A 14,970-nucleotide genomic window follows, 5' to 3' on the forward strand; every position below is an offset into this window, starting at 1 on the left:
GTACAGAACTACATAAAAAGGGGGTAGGACTTTTAGTGTATTAAACTAGCTCTGGGTACAAAGACCTCATATGTTTTGACTGGGAAAACTGAGGTCACTCAAGTTTGTTTACGAGCTTAAGGAGGTACATTATATTTGCTGACGTCCCTAGTAAGACAGGATTAAAGTGGAGCTATAAGTTTTCTCATGTAACCGTTTAACCATCTTGCGGATTCTGTTTTATGTTATTGGTTCATCTGGCACCACTTTTTATGTGATGACTTTAAACATTTTATATGGGGACTTCACAAGTGTTTTTTTTTAATTAGTTATTAACTTGTTTATTTATTGATGTTTCCTTTTTTGAACCTTTGCTGTGTTCTCTGCTATTTTTCTAACACAAAGGGCAGGTCTATCCTTACTAACAAATTTTCCATCCACTCATCAAGATTTCTCTTGAAGAGGGTCAGCGAGGTGCTCTGCTTGACATGTATGGGAAGTCTATTCCGTAGCATGAGCAGTCTCTGGGTTATGAGCCTGTCCCTCCAGTATGTTCTGTTGATTTGTGATAATGAGGTTGAGGTGTATGGAGCGTATGGTGCGGTAGGATTGTTATTTCTTTAGATGTAGCATTTCTAACATAGCTGGGTCAGACATGGCTTTGTAAGTCAAGCAGAGATCACCTCTAAGTAGGTGATATGAGACAGGGAATAGTTGGAGTTTTTTGAGTCTGAACATATAGAACAAGTGTTTAAGGCCTAGGCTCCTCTTTATGAGGTACTTGTGCAGCCTCTCCAGTTGTTGCAGGTGTCTAGTGAGGTACATGCCAAATGGAGTGTTGTACTCAATGATTGGCCTAATGAGGGAAGAGTAGAGGGAGGCAATGACCTCTTTCTTTCTGGATACAAAACCCTTAGTAATGGGATGTGTCACATAGAAGGACTTTCTGACCACAGTGGCAATGTGGTGACCAAAAGAGAGTTTGCTGTCAACCTCTGTTCCCAGATTTCTTATAACGCCTTCTGTGTTCAGTGGAATACCATCAATGTGGTAATTCATGGGAACCAGGTTTTTCCCAAAGGGGATGATAACACATTTATTGGCATTGAGTTTAAGGCCATGGTTCTAACACCAGTTGTTGGTCTCAGTGAGGCCATTCTGTAGGATGTCAACATCACTTGGAGAGTTAATAATAGCTCCCAACTTGCAATCATCTGCAAACTTTGTAAGCCAGAGTCCCTTCATGTTGGCCTGGACTTCAGAGAAGTAGATACCAAACAGGAGAGGACCCAAGACTGAACCCTGTGGGACTCCACTTGTGACTAGTTGTCAGTCTAACTTGGAGTCAGCTACTTTAACACTATGGGTTCTATCTGTGAGCCACTTTGCAACCCACCTAGTGATATAGGGGTTGATGCCTAGTTTAGTGAGTTTTTCTATGATTCATGAGTGGGTAATTGTATCAAAGATCTTGGCCAGATCAAGGTGGGCTTTATGAATCACCTTGCCTTCATCCACAGCTCTGGTGACTGACTCAAAGAAGTCGACCAAGTTGAGCAGGCATTATCTACCAATCACAAAACCAAACTGTGTGGGATCCAGAGTTTGTAGATTCCCTATATCCCTGTTTATTAGGTCCACAATGATGCATTCCATAGCTTTGCATATCAGACTCATCAGGCTAAGGAGGCGATAGTTCCCAGGGTATGTAGTCACTCCTCCTTTGCAGAGAGGATTGACTGTAGCAGTGCGCCATTTGGTAGGGACAAAGCCTGAGGTGAGGCTGTGATTGAACAGGGTACACAGGTGAGGTGCCAGTTCACTCTGTAGTTCATGTAGAACACAGCCAGGGATATTGTCAGGTCCCATAGCAGCTGTATTTTTGGCCTTGGACAGTGCTGTTTTAACCTGTCCAGCAGTAATACTGGGTGCCTGGCAATCTACAGGTATTGTGATTGGTCCTTGGGGGGGGTAAAATTGGCACTGAATCTGTCAGCCAATATATTGGCAATATCTGTTGGCTCGGTATAGGTGGTACCATTGTGCAGTAGCTCTGAGCAAATCTGGGTATTGCAGTGGAGATTCTTTACATAACTAGAAGGCCTTGTGGTTGTCTTTACTATCTACTGCAAGTCTGTTTTCATAGCCAGCTTTAGAGGATTTGATGAAGGATCTCAACTTATTGTTGAGGCTGATAAGGGAGTTTTTCCAGTCTTGTACACACAATAGAGGGTTATGATCGGAGACCTGATCGTAAGTCCTTGCAATATACAAAGCTTTTTCTGTTCTTTGTATCGCAAATTACAGAAAAAAGAGAAAGTGTAGTAGCACGAACTGCTTTGTAAAGCACTCAGCACTGCCAAATAAATAGCAGCATACCTGTCAACTTCTTTGTTATGAATGTTGAACAAATCCAAAAATAATGGGGGATAAAGGGTCAGAATAAGAAATATGTTTTAAAAGTTTCCCTAATTCACTTAAAAGATAATAGATCAACAGGTTCTGAATCAACATGCATTTCTGAATAATAATTATGAGAGTCTTATTTTCTGGCATTAATGACAGACTGTAATCTTCAGTATTTATGAAAAAAATCTAAAAATGTACAAGGGACAGGGCAGGAATATGAGGCAAAGCCAGGGACATTCTGCAAAATCAGAAACCTTTGAACGCTGTGGACAGCGGGCTGAAATTAACTGTTTCTCTGTAGAAATAATGGCTTTAAAAGTTCATAGGTTCATAGATTAGATAGGTTAGACAGTACATTCTTCCACATTTTCTCCCACAGCAAAAAGCACCAAACTCCTCCAGCGAACTCCATAAAGAGACAGACAATAACATTTGGAACAAAGTAAAAACCTCATAGTAATTAGAACCACAATTCATAAAAAGGCTTGAGATAGCTTAATAAACCGGGGTGCTGTTAAATAAAGCTTTTCCATCTGTTACAAGTGGTGCTTTATAAACCAAATCTATACATGTGGAAAATACACCACCGTTGAATGTGGTAAACACAACTGTCCCAATAAGTAATAAATAAAGCACTCAGAAATATGAGAGATGTTGCGAAGTGAGCTTAAACAGTCTCAGAAATGAACCTGTCACAAAATGCAAGCGATCCACAAATGTTAAGACTCCACAGATTTATTGTTCCAGAAACAAACTTTGGATAAGCGCTTTCACTACAAATAGCTTCATCAGATCCTTTTCATAGTAACTAAAGCAGGACCTTACACATATATAGCAAATAAACCAATTCAAACAATTAAACAATTAACATCATTATAATTAAAGAAAAGTATTGTATTTAAAGTGATATGTTTAAAAAAGTGCATACATTTATCCTAGGCACTTTTAAAAATATTACATAGAATAATTTAACAAACTTGATAAAAACTATACTTATAAAATATATGTATAGTAACTATACAAAAATATATATGCTAAAACAATTGTACTCAGTAGGTACAATGTATAGATATGCATGTCTAAGTATTACATATATGCATATAGTCTTATATGTATTATGCATGCAAACTTAGATATTACTATATTATGTATAAGGCATGAAAGTCATTTCACATTCCTCCGCTGTCTTAATTTGGGTTTTATGGAGGCTATTTCATTGAGCACAGACCCTTTATCAGCTCTTAACATAACTATCCATTCACTTTCCTTACTTTCTGTGAGGTTCCTGATATCTCCACCCCTATTACTGGGAGTCACAACCTCAAGAATTCTAAACAAAAACTGTGTGATTCCCCAAATAATGTTATGTGCTTGGCCAATGCATTGTGGCTCGATCTTTTCCTGATGTGATATAAATGCTCACGTATCCTGTCTCTGAAGGTACGATTTGTCTTACCCACATAAAAAGACAGGCATACCTGGCATACTGCTAAATACACCACATTGATGCTCATACAATCAGCATCTGCATTGGTTCTAAATATAGTTTTTAAATCAGGGTGAAAAAAAGTTGAAATCTATACATGTGTTCAGTTTCAAGGAGGCCCATGCCTCCTTCAAAGCGAGGAATATATAATATTGGTATACACCAATTATTTTAGGTATAATTTGATAAGCATGAAGGATTTTTCTTGTTTTCCTGTCCAGCTGATCCAATACCGTTTGGAGCCAGTCAATCACCCTGAAACCTTAAGTTAGAACAGGAAGAGCATATTGGTTTATTGCTTGAATTTTATTTCTAATTGTCAAATTGTTTTCAATATTAGTTTTCATTTTCTGAAGGATTCTTTACTGAGTTTTATTCACATTTGTTCATGTTTTATTGCCAATCCTTCATTATTTCCCAGATGTTTATTCATTCCCTCCTGCTCAATTTCCGTTATATCACATTCCTCTCTCAGACTGATATTTTGTTGGTACTGCAAGTTTCCTGTTTTAAACATTGCTTTTGCACATTTATCAAGACCAAATGACATTCTTTTATCTTCTCAGAGAGTTTTAACCACTTGCAGTTGTGCTTTCAACTCCTCATAGGAGGAACTATACAGTTTTAAGTGAGCCAGAAAAAGTAGTTGAGAAGTCTTTAAGCAAGGTTGTTCTCTGACAGCCAAATCATAACCATGACCTATACTGTTAAGTAAACAGCTTAATCGGTTAAGGGCAAGACAAAACAGCAATAGGGAAAAAATTCACTATATTGTAGAGTTTGCACAATCCCCAGTGCAACAGTCTGGCCACATTACTGTGCCTTTCAGTGTACAGGCCCTCTGCCAGTAATGCATCACACCCTGCAAGTGGAATATCCCCCTTTGAATTTTTATCCCTGGAATAATAATTTGCCCTTTGCCATGGCTTAACTGCAAAGTGGTTTGCCACTCTTTCATGGTCACTGTAATGTAATTCATCAGTGTAGGGTATATCTTATACATCTGTAAGCATTTCTTTATTCGTGAATTTGGGATGCTGTCAAATTTTATGGGGACTCGATCCATGGCATACTTAGATTCTCCCCCCACTCACAATTTGCTGTCATGGCTTTATTTACCAAAAAATGCGCCTTTGTTCCATATGACTTTCTTTAGTTACCTCTTTGTTCTATTGTCATGATTGAGCTTTTTTTTCCAAATGACTATAAACTCTGTCTGCATCAATTCCAGTCTATAGTTTGTACATCACCGGAAGAAAAGTTATTGGTCTATATTTTTTATGGTGGCTTACATCACTCTTAAGGACAACTGTCATTTTTCCTGTTGTTAACCAGGTTGGTGTCTGTTTGGGATGCACATATAAGTACTTCTTGTTCAGGGCTAAATCTTTATGTAAAGATGTTAATACGTTTAGCCAGAAGTTAGGTACTGCATCTGGGCCTGGGGTTTTCCAATTAGGAGCTATTTTCATTTTGTTTCAATTTCTCTGGCTGTTACTTCATCCCGTTTTATATCCTCTACATTTGAACTCTTTATTGTTTCTTTTAACTCTTCTATCCATTCAGTGTCTTTGTTGTGTTCCACAGGGTCTTCATAAATATTTCTGTAAAATTTGTCCATTTCTTTTTTTTGGCGGTGTTTCTATTCCTTTTGCTTTGTTTCCTAATTCTCTATAAAAATTTTTTGGGTTTTCAGTAAATTGCTTATTTTTTACCTTTCCTTTAAATTTATCTGCACATCATCTAATCTTCCTGCCTGTGGTGATAACTTTAGTTTATTATTTGCAATAGTGTATGATAGAACTTGGTTTGTTTTTGATACTGTGTTTTGCTTTTACTATGTCTATCTTTTTGATCTGTTTCCTCTTTTGTATTCTTGTAACAATGACACTTCTTGTCTTTATTGCATTACAGTTTTCTGTATTCAATGCTTCCATGGTAGCATTTTATTTCTTCCCTTACTTTCTGCTATTGTTCTATGTTTTTGTGGTAAGACTTCATTTATTATTAATTTAGCTGCACACTAATGCATTAGGGTTGGGAGGATGGCCTAATGGTTAAGGTGTTTGCCTTACAAACGCAAGGTACAGGGTTTGAATCTCACAGGAGATAATTGGCTTGGCTTAAAATGGCTCGCAAGGGCAGTTAGCCTAGTACTAATCTATGTGCATCATATTTACTTCTGTTATATCACATACATTTCTCTTAATAATCTCAATTACTGACAATCTGCGGTAGTGGTGCTGCGGTAACATTGTCGCCTCTCAGCAAGACGTTGTCCCGTTCGATTCTCAGCTAGAGCGTCTTCTGTGTGGAGGCATGTGTGAATGGGCATGCCTTCGTTGAAGGTTGTGCATCAGGGCTGGTAACTCGGCACGTAAAAATCCACTACCAAACATTAGCGGATCGGAGTTCCGCTGTAGCGAGCCCTAACCGGGATAAGCCGAAAGACACAACAACAACAACTGAGTTCATCTGTTTTATCAGACTTCTAATACTATGGGTCTTATTTACTTTCTGTAATATATTTCTTTCATCAGTCTTTAATGTTTGATCAGGCAACTCTTCCTTTAGATCATTTTTTTCTAACCCGAGGGCATATTCTTTGCTCTTTGCTTCCTGTGGACATTCTACAGAAAGTTCCAGAACATCTTCCTGTGGCACATTCTCTTCTCTGTCATTGATTGGTCTTTCATATAGGAACTCATTGGCCTATCACTCCACAACATTGACTACATTAGACTTGCCACCATTTCCTGCTCCTGCCCTCGCGGTGTAACTTCAACGGAGCTTTTGTACTAGTTCCTCCTGAAGGCTCCAGAGTATCTTCATATGGTAAGTGATCAGATGCTTCTTGTTTCATCTGTTTCTTCTTAATTTGGGGACTCATTGTTCCATCATGCTGTGATGTTACCAGAGTTAGATTTTCTACACTTAATCCTTGACTTTGTAGGTAATCCACAACTTCAATTTCCATTTCTTTAAATTCTCCATTGCTACTTCATTTTATACTTTTCCCCTTTGTTTTCTTATTTTTTGTATTGTGACATTTTCTATATCTTGATGCCTTTATCTGTATTTTGCTTCAAATATCTTTGGTGCTGTTTTTTTTGTATTGATTAGGTTTTTTTTGTATTAATTAGTTTTGCTCTCTCCTTTTCATTAATATTGCACCATATTAAATCACTTTTTCTTTCCCATTTCCATATTTCTTCTTCAGATGCCTCCCACTCACCTTGTTTCTCCTTGCTTTGGTAACTCATTGTTCCATCATGCTGAAACATAACCTGCATTACACTTTTTACACTAAATCCTTCACTTTGCAGATATTCTGCAACATCCTCTTCTATTTCTTTAATTTATATGTTACTAATCTTCTGTTCTGTATCTTCCCTTTGTGTTCATATTTTTTGTATTGTGAAATTTTCTATATCTGGGTGCCTTTGCCTGTATTTCTCTTCGGATATCTTTGGAGGTACTTTTTCTGTTGACTAATTTGGCTTTGTCCTTTGCATAAATATTTCACCATATTAGATCTCTATTTCTTTCCAATGCCCATGTCTCTTCTTTATACCTTTGAAAAATCTATAAGTGTTATTTTTTATATTTTTGCACTTCCTGTTGCTTCTTTCTCCAAATGGTCCAAAGTTTCTTGGTCTGTGTAATGTTTTTCATGGATCTGTTGTATTAATGAAAGCAAGTTTGCATTTGAAGCATTTGACAGTTTTTCTTATGCAAGTATTTTTCTTTCCCATAATTTCTCTCTTAATCTTTTTGAATATCTTCTGTCTGGAAATTCTGGGCTTCTTGCATAATAACAATACATAATTTCTTTCGTATCCTCAATAGTCCACTCTGTCATCTTTATGGCTCTTTTTTGGCCTATCAGTTTTTGCGAATTTTGTGGACTGCTACTTCCTTCTACAATGGGGGCATCCTCCTCCTGAGCCTGGCCTGGCCCCATTATAGGAATATTTCTGTGTCTTGAGGATTCCACATTGTCATTTTTCCCAGTCCTGGCACCAGGACTGAGCACTTATTTTCCCTGGACTTGTGCACCCAGCTGTCCTTTTTATTTTTTTAACCTGTGTCTGTCCATGATATATGCTATACAAAATGCAATCTATATGGCAGTGTCATCTTGTTGAGATTTTATAAAGACAGGATTCATCTCGTGAAAGTATTTATCAAGTTCTGAGAATGAATTCAATTCCAGCAATACTATTCTTCTTTGTTTGCTAATTTTCTAATTTCTCCATAAACATCAGTAAATGTATGTTATGAAAACAAATTTGTATAACACATAGACACACACACACACACACACACACACACACACACACACACACACACACACACACACACACACACACACACACACACACACACACACACACACACACACACACACACACACACACACACACACACACACACACACACACACACACACACACACACACACACACACACACACACACACACACACACACACACACACACACACACACACACACACACACACACACACACACACACACACACACACACACACACACACACACACACACACACACACACACACACACACACACACACACACACACACACACACACACACACACACACACACACACACACACACACACACACACACACACACACACACACACACACACACACACACACACACACACACACACACACACACACACACACACACACACACACACACACACACACACACACACACACACATACACACACACACACACACACACACACACACACACACACACACACACGCGCACACACGCACACACACACACACACACACACACACACACACACACACACACACACACACACACACACACACACACACACACACTGTACTTTGTAGTGGCATGTCTCTTGTTTTCACTGGGAGGCCTCTATTAACACTGAAAATGATTTGTACACCTTCACCAAAAACAAATGTTGTCACATTTTGCACCTTCCTTGTACTTTCTCCACCACCACCAATGTCCCGACACTGGAATTAATTCATGAATGGGGGGAGAATAATGTTCAGACATCGCGACAGAGAGGGAGGACTTTCAGAAGGAAGTGGCAGTTTACTGAGAATAAAGCTCATAAACCCGATGGTCTACTTCTCAAGCTCCTCAGTAATCGAGACAGTGTGTTGGCAAACCCATTAAAAGGGATCCCAAACAAATTACTGGCATGTGGTGTGAAAGTGTCAGGAGACTGGATGACAGCAATTGTCATGCCCTTGTACAAGAGAAATGCAGAAAACAACTAAGGATCCACAGGTCTGTTAGCAACAACAATCACCAGACTTGAGTTAATGGCCAGAAGGAGTTTTTAGTCAGATCAAAGTATGTGATACAATAGGGTTAAACGTGAACTTGATAGTGGAGTTCCATTGGACATAAATACCTGGACTTTATCAAGGCTTTGGACTTGGCCTCACACAGGAGGCTGATAGAGAAACTGAAGTGGTTGGAGTAGTTGCATGACTGAATGATAGGATGCAGGGAATTTAGGTGAGAGGGTGTAATGTCAGAAGTTAGGAAAGTTACTAGTAAGAGTAATGCTTGTGGTCCATTGTGAGTCCAATACTCTTCAGTGTGTTTTTGGCTCGGATGTTACCTGAGTGAAAAGAGAACATGATCAACCTCTTTGTTGATGATATAATGACAAGTGCAGTAGTGCGGGAGTAAGGAGGGGGGGGGTGTAATAAAAGATCTGGAAACAATGGCCAAGTTGGCACAAAGCTGTCAGTTGAAGTTCTCTGCAATCAAATAGAAAATGTTGTGCTTAGGCCATAGAAACCCTAAAGGGAAGTATCATTTGGGAAGGGGTGGAGCTGATGGTAACAGAACAAGAAACGGTTATCAGGTGTTGCTCATACATGCATTGGACAACCAGGTACCTCGTATGAAGGCAGTGGCAATCACTAACAGAATGCTAGGAGTGTCCTTGGGATATGGATCCCAGCAGCAAATTTGAAATGTTTCCATTCAACAAGGCAAATGCATGCACGTCTGGTGAACATATAAGGAAAAAGACATCAGGCTGCTTAACAAAAATCATGATGAAAGCTTCCAGAAAGATCTCATTGGGACTATGGGTATAGGTGCATGGAGAAAATACAAATAAGCATTCAGAAGGATGTGGGTGGTCTGAAAGAAAGGAAAGGGGAAGGTACGAATGGAATGGAGCTTAAATAGTAATATACTTTGGGAGACAGACAAGTTAGGTGTATCATCTTCTGCCATTAAACACATGTGATGTTATATAACCCAAATCATGCTCCGTATAAGCAAAAATCTATGTTGTGCCATTGAAATATTTGCTGCACTTTTATATTATTTTCTTTTTTGAAACAATAGATTGATTACCAGCATACTAAAACATGTCCCTTAAGATCCTTTCTACTGTTGTGAACAGATATAAATTAAAGATTAATAATCTTGTGTGCCTGCATGCCTTCTGGTGGACACAAGCACCTAATGTAGTCAAACCTCTTTACATCTGCCCCAGCCTTTGAGATTCCAGACATCTGCCCCAGCTTTTCAGGCCCCAGGCATCTGCCCCAGCTTTTTAGACCCCAGGCAAGCTCCATGGGTTCACCCTATCTGTTCCACCTGTATGGCACTCTTTTGTATTCTCTAAACACCTACGCTTACCTGTTCTTAGTCCAGCCAAGTCAAACTTTCAAATCCTTTTGGTTATTCCTGCAGTTTTGAACATTTACTTACTTTTCTGCTACAGCAACATGCAGGCATAGTTGTTTTTTTTACCTCTTCCATGTCTGTCGTCCAATGTAGCAAATCCTCACCCACAGACATATTTTTTTCTATCTATGAATCTCTCTAACAGCTCCTGACCTGGGGGCTGGTTTATTCCCCTGTAGGTTTCATGTCATCAGCTTGTAATATGAAGCTTCCCAAGTTCCTTTACAGAGCAACAATAGTTAGCAAATAAAATTCAGTGAAAACTGAAATTAGTTAATATAAGAAGTGGTATTTACAAGGTACTTGTTAAAAATATGTAACTTCACACAAAAGCATTTCTTTAAAATGAGACATGAAATGAATCGCTTTCCCAAACACACTTTTATACTATTTTTTTCTAACCCAAAAAGATTTGTTTGTGTTCTGTCAACTTTGTGGCAACGTGTGTGTGTGTGTGTGTGTGTGTGTGTGTGTGTGTGTGTGTGTGTGTGTGTGTGTGTGTGTGTGTGTGTGAATGTAAGCATGTATGTGTGCATGTATGTGTATACGTGCATTTGTGCATATATGCATGCATGTGGGTAACTTTTTGTGCACACATGTATGTGTGGTATGAAGAGCCAGATCATGTTCAAATAGGACCCTAGGGAGTATAATGGATTGGGACCCCCTACCACGTAGCAGCCTCCCAACCCCACCATCCCCACCCCCTGCAGCCATTTCTGTGTCCCATTACTTGGCTATTTCTTCCCAGTTATCATAAACATTGTTCAAACCTATCAGTGTGCATACTATTTTATTCTACAATGATTACAGATATCTGGATTTCATTTGAAACTTTTTTCAAATTTTGTAATGCAAACACTGATAAACATTTGCTAAACAAAACAATGCAGTCTCACAATGAAAACAGACTTAGTATTAAGACTAAACTTTTTTACCCTTGAAACTCACATTGATTGAAATGGGATTAAAACCCAGATTAAGAAAAAATACATCTGGACAGTGGTGGATTGTTTACTTTTGGACTGTTTTCAAACCATAAGCCCCTTCCACACATTTTAAGATCATACATACATGGACATGTTCTTTGAGTCACCTTCCTGATTGCATTAAATTATATTCCTTGTATAATACAGCACCACTTGTTAGAGTGTTTTTGAATTTGTAATTTTGAACATTTTTCCAGTAAGCAATGAGGAAATAAAATAATAATGACAAACTGCCCAATTCAGAACATTTCAACCACAAAAGGCCAGTCAGACTTTTGTCATTACAATCCATCAATATCAATAAATATGCACAATCTCTGCAGAATTAAAAGTCATCTGAATAATTTCACATTAAAGGTATCTATAGCTAATGAAGATGCTGTTACTAGCAAACAGCTTTATATTTCAATGTTTTGTGTATAAATTCAGTGACTGCTGCCCTTGAAGAATGAATTGCCCATATTACATTGCAATAGAGAATGGATGGCAAACTGACAACAGCTTCATATGTAGTTACTAGGCATCTCATCCAAAGGAGGACACACCCAGGACTGCAGTACACCACCCAACCCCACCCCTTAAAATACAACAAAGTATCAGCATTCCTACATGGCATTGGAGTAGAACCCACAACCTTCTGCATCAAAAGCAAGTACGCTACCTGCTGTGCTACCAACACCGCTTTTGAACATTTGCTTAACCAAACAGTTGCACATTAAAAACAGACAGCATAAGCAGCAGTAAATTTCTCTTCTCTTGAAGCTCAGAATTCCTTGGAAATGCACTGAAGCTCACAATCTGGTAGTTGGTATAGAGGATTCAGGCTCTTGGCTCCTATAATTAAGGTACAGGTTTTAAGTCTGATTAAATTAAGTAATCTGCCATCCCTAAGTAGGGCATTGCACAATAACATTCTGAAGAATAAGCAGGAATGGTTGTGCATTTAAATTCTGCATGCAGATGTGGAATAGAACAAGCAAGCAACAGCAGGTTTGTAAATGCAGGTGACAGTAGATGCAAGTGAACACACAACAAGATGCAAATGGGCATTCGTAAAGACAAATGCCATTAAAGAAGGCATGTAAATTTGTTTTAATTTTAAATTAAAAATTAAATGTTATGGCAGCCCCACCCTAGCTAGTGGGCCCCTCCCAGCCCTAGGCGACTGCCTAGGTTGCTTAGTGCTGGATCCGGCTGTGGTGGTATAAGTGTGTGTGTGTTTGTGTGGGTGGGTGTGTGTGTATGTGTGTGTGTGTGTGTGTGTGTGTGTGTGTGTGTGTGTGTGTGTGGGTGTGTGTGTGTGTGTGTGTGTGTGTGTGTGTGTGTGTGTGTGTGTGTGTGTGTGTGTGTGTGTGTGTGTGTGTGTGTGTGTATGCATATGTGTGGACTTCATCAAGTCCCAACTTGTAATGAAAGTGCTCCCTGTACTTTGTCTATAATTATTTCCTTATTTTACTTTTTATTTAATATGCAATAAGGTGTTCTGCACCATTGTAAGCAATTTATTTTTTTCTGTACTTACATTTGTGGTTCAGGTTTTATATATTCCTTTAGTTATAATGTAGAATCCAAGCAGGAGTATCACTCAGCAATAAGCATTAATTCTGGTAGCGAGATCCTGCACTGACAAACTTCGACCTGGCATGTCTCATTGGTGAAATAATTATTAAGGTGTGCATTTGTTAGGAAACGTTCTTAAGAAATTTGGCATGAAATAAATTTGAGCTTGTTTTACCAAGTCCTTAAGATACTGAACAATATAAAAAGAATGTGGTTATATAATCAGATGCAAACACAGAAAGTTTGGTGTTTCTTATCTACTTCTTTTGTCCTTCTAAGGTTATAGCTTTAAATGTCCACTGAACTTTTAAGTGTACTTGTGTGAAAAACAAAAGTCAGAAAAGTAAATGTGACACAGTGGAAAAAAGTCAAGATTTAGATGTTATTTGTAACAATTCCCTGCTTTGTAAATATTTGGGTTTCTGAACAAAACAACAGCTGAAAATACAAATTAACATGTAAAAACTGTCAAGTAGATAGTTTACTCCTTTCCTGCAGGGAGAAGTTCTGCTCTGCTAAGAATTCAATTTAAGGCCTGCGCATCTCATAACTCCAGCCGGTAGCTTTATTTCTTCATAAAAAAAAAATCATATTTGCATATTATTCATAAATCAAATCCATTAAATTATTTTCTGGCTCCAAAAAATATCTGCAGTCAAGCCATTACCAAGTAGTCTAAAAACTAAGATTGTGCAGTCAGCAATGTTGTTCACAAATGGAGTAATATGCTTTTTGTCAATTGTAAGACTTTTTTCCTGGCTTTTTTGAAAAAGAGTCATTGCACCATATAATACAGTGATGTTTATCATACCACAGATCTCTCTCTCTGCCTCAATCTCTGGGCCAGCTATTTATTTCTCCCTTTTGTTGGCAGGTTGCAATTCTTTGTTCCCTCTCAGGTTCACAGACAGATTCTCCTTTATTCCAGGTGTTACATTAAGCAGTGATAAGAATTCAGATTTGTGATAGCAACATTAAAGTATCATGCAGAAGGCAATGCTAAGTATTACTTGCATCATGTCTCTTTATGCAAAACTACAACTATGATATACATAACCGTGTCTCAAGCAAGCAACTGCAAGCTGGTGTCTTGTGTTAGCTTTGTGCTTATATGATCACTTTAGAAATTTAGAATTTTAAAGTAGGGGGCTCTACTTTCATATTCTCTTATTTCAATAGAGAAATTTGAAAACATTAAAAAAAAAAAAATTAAAGTAAGTATTTTATTGTAAATTCCACATCAAAAAGATCAGCATTGTTCACTAAGGCCATTGCCATTGATATGGGTGTATATCATATGGAATAAAGTGGATACAGGGAATGATTTTATGGGGTAAGGAATAGGAATAAACTAGTCATGTCTTTCCCTATTTTGAAACGCGCTGTAGTAAAACAGTTCTGGAGTTTCATTAGACAGAATTTGCAGGACAAAAGATATATCTAAGAGAGCTGTTATCTGCACTTTTTAAGGAAGAGTTCACACGGTCATCATGGGTCTGTACAGAAGTGATTAAATTAATTTCTATATTAGTGCTTTAGCTGATAATTTGTTCCATGATATGCTGGGGTTCTGGGACAAGTAGGGTTCTCTTTTTCTATGGAAAACATGTATCAAGAGCACAGACTGTGCTCAGCAAATTCCAAATAACTAAGCACTAAGCAGCTTTTATTAACTGCAATTTATAAAATATATCAGAAACACAAGCACTTACATGACCTTTGAAGGTAGTTATGAAGTTATACAGTTTAATTCCAAGGATGTTTACTGCACAGATGTTGAAGTTTTTAGATGATGTAACACTCT

The sequence above is a fragment of the Protopterus annectens genome, chromosome 12.part0, assembly GCF_019279795.1.
Source record: "Protopterus annectens isolate FY-2018-M chromosome 12.part0, PAN1.0, whole genome shotgun sequence".
NCBI lineage: Eukaryota > Metazoa > Chordata > Ceratodontiformes > Protopteridae > Protopterus > Protopterus annectens.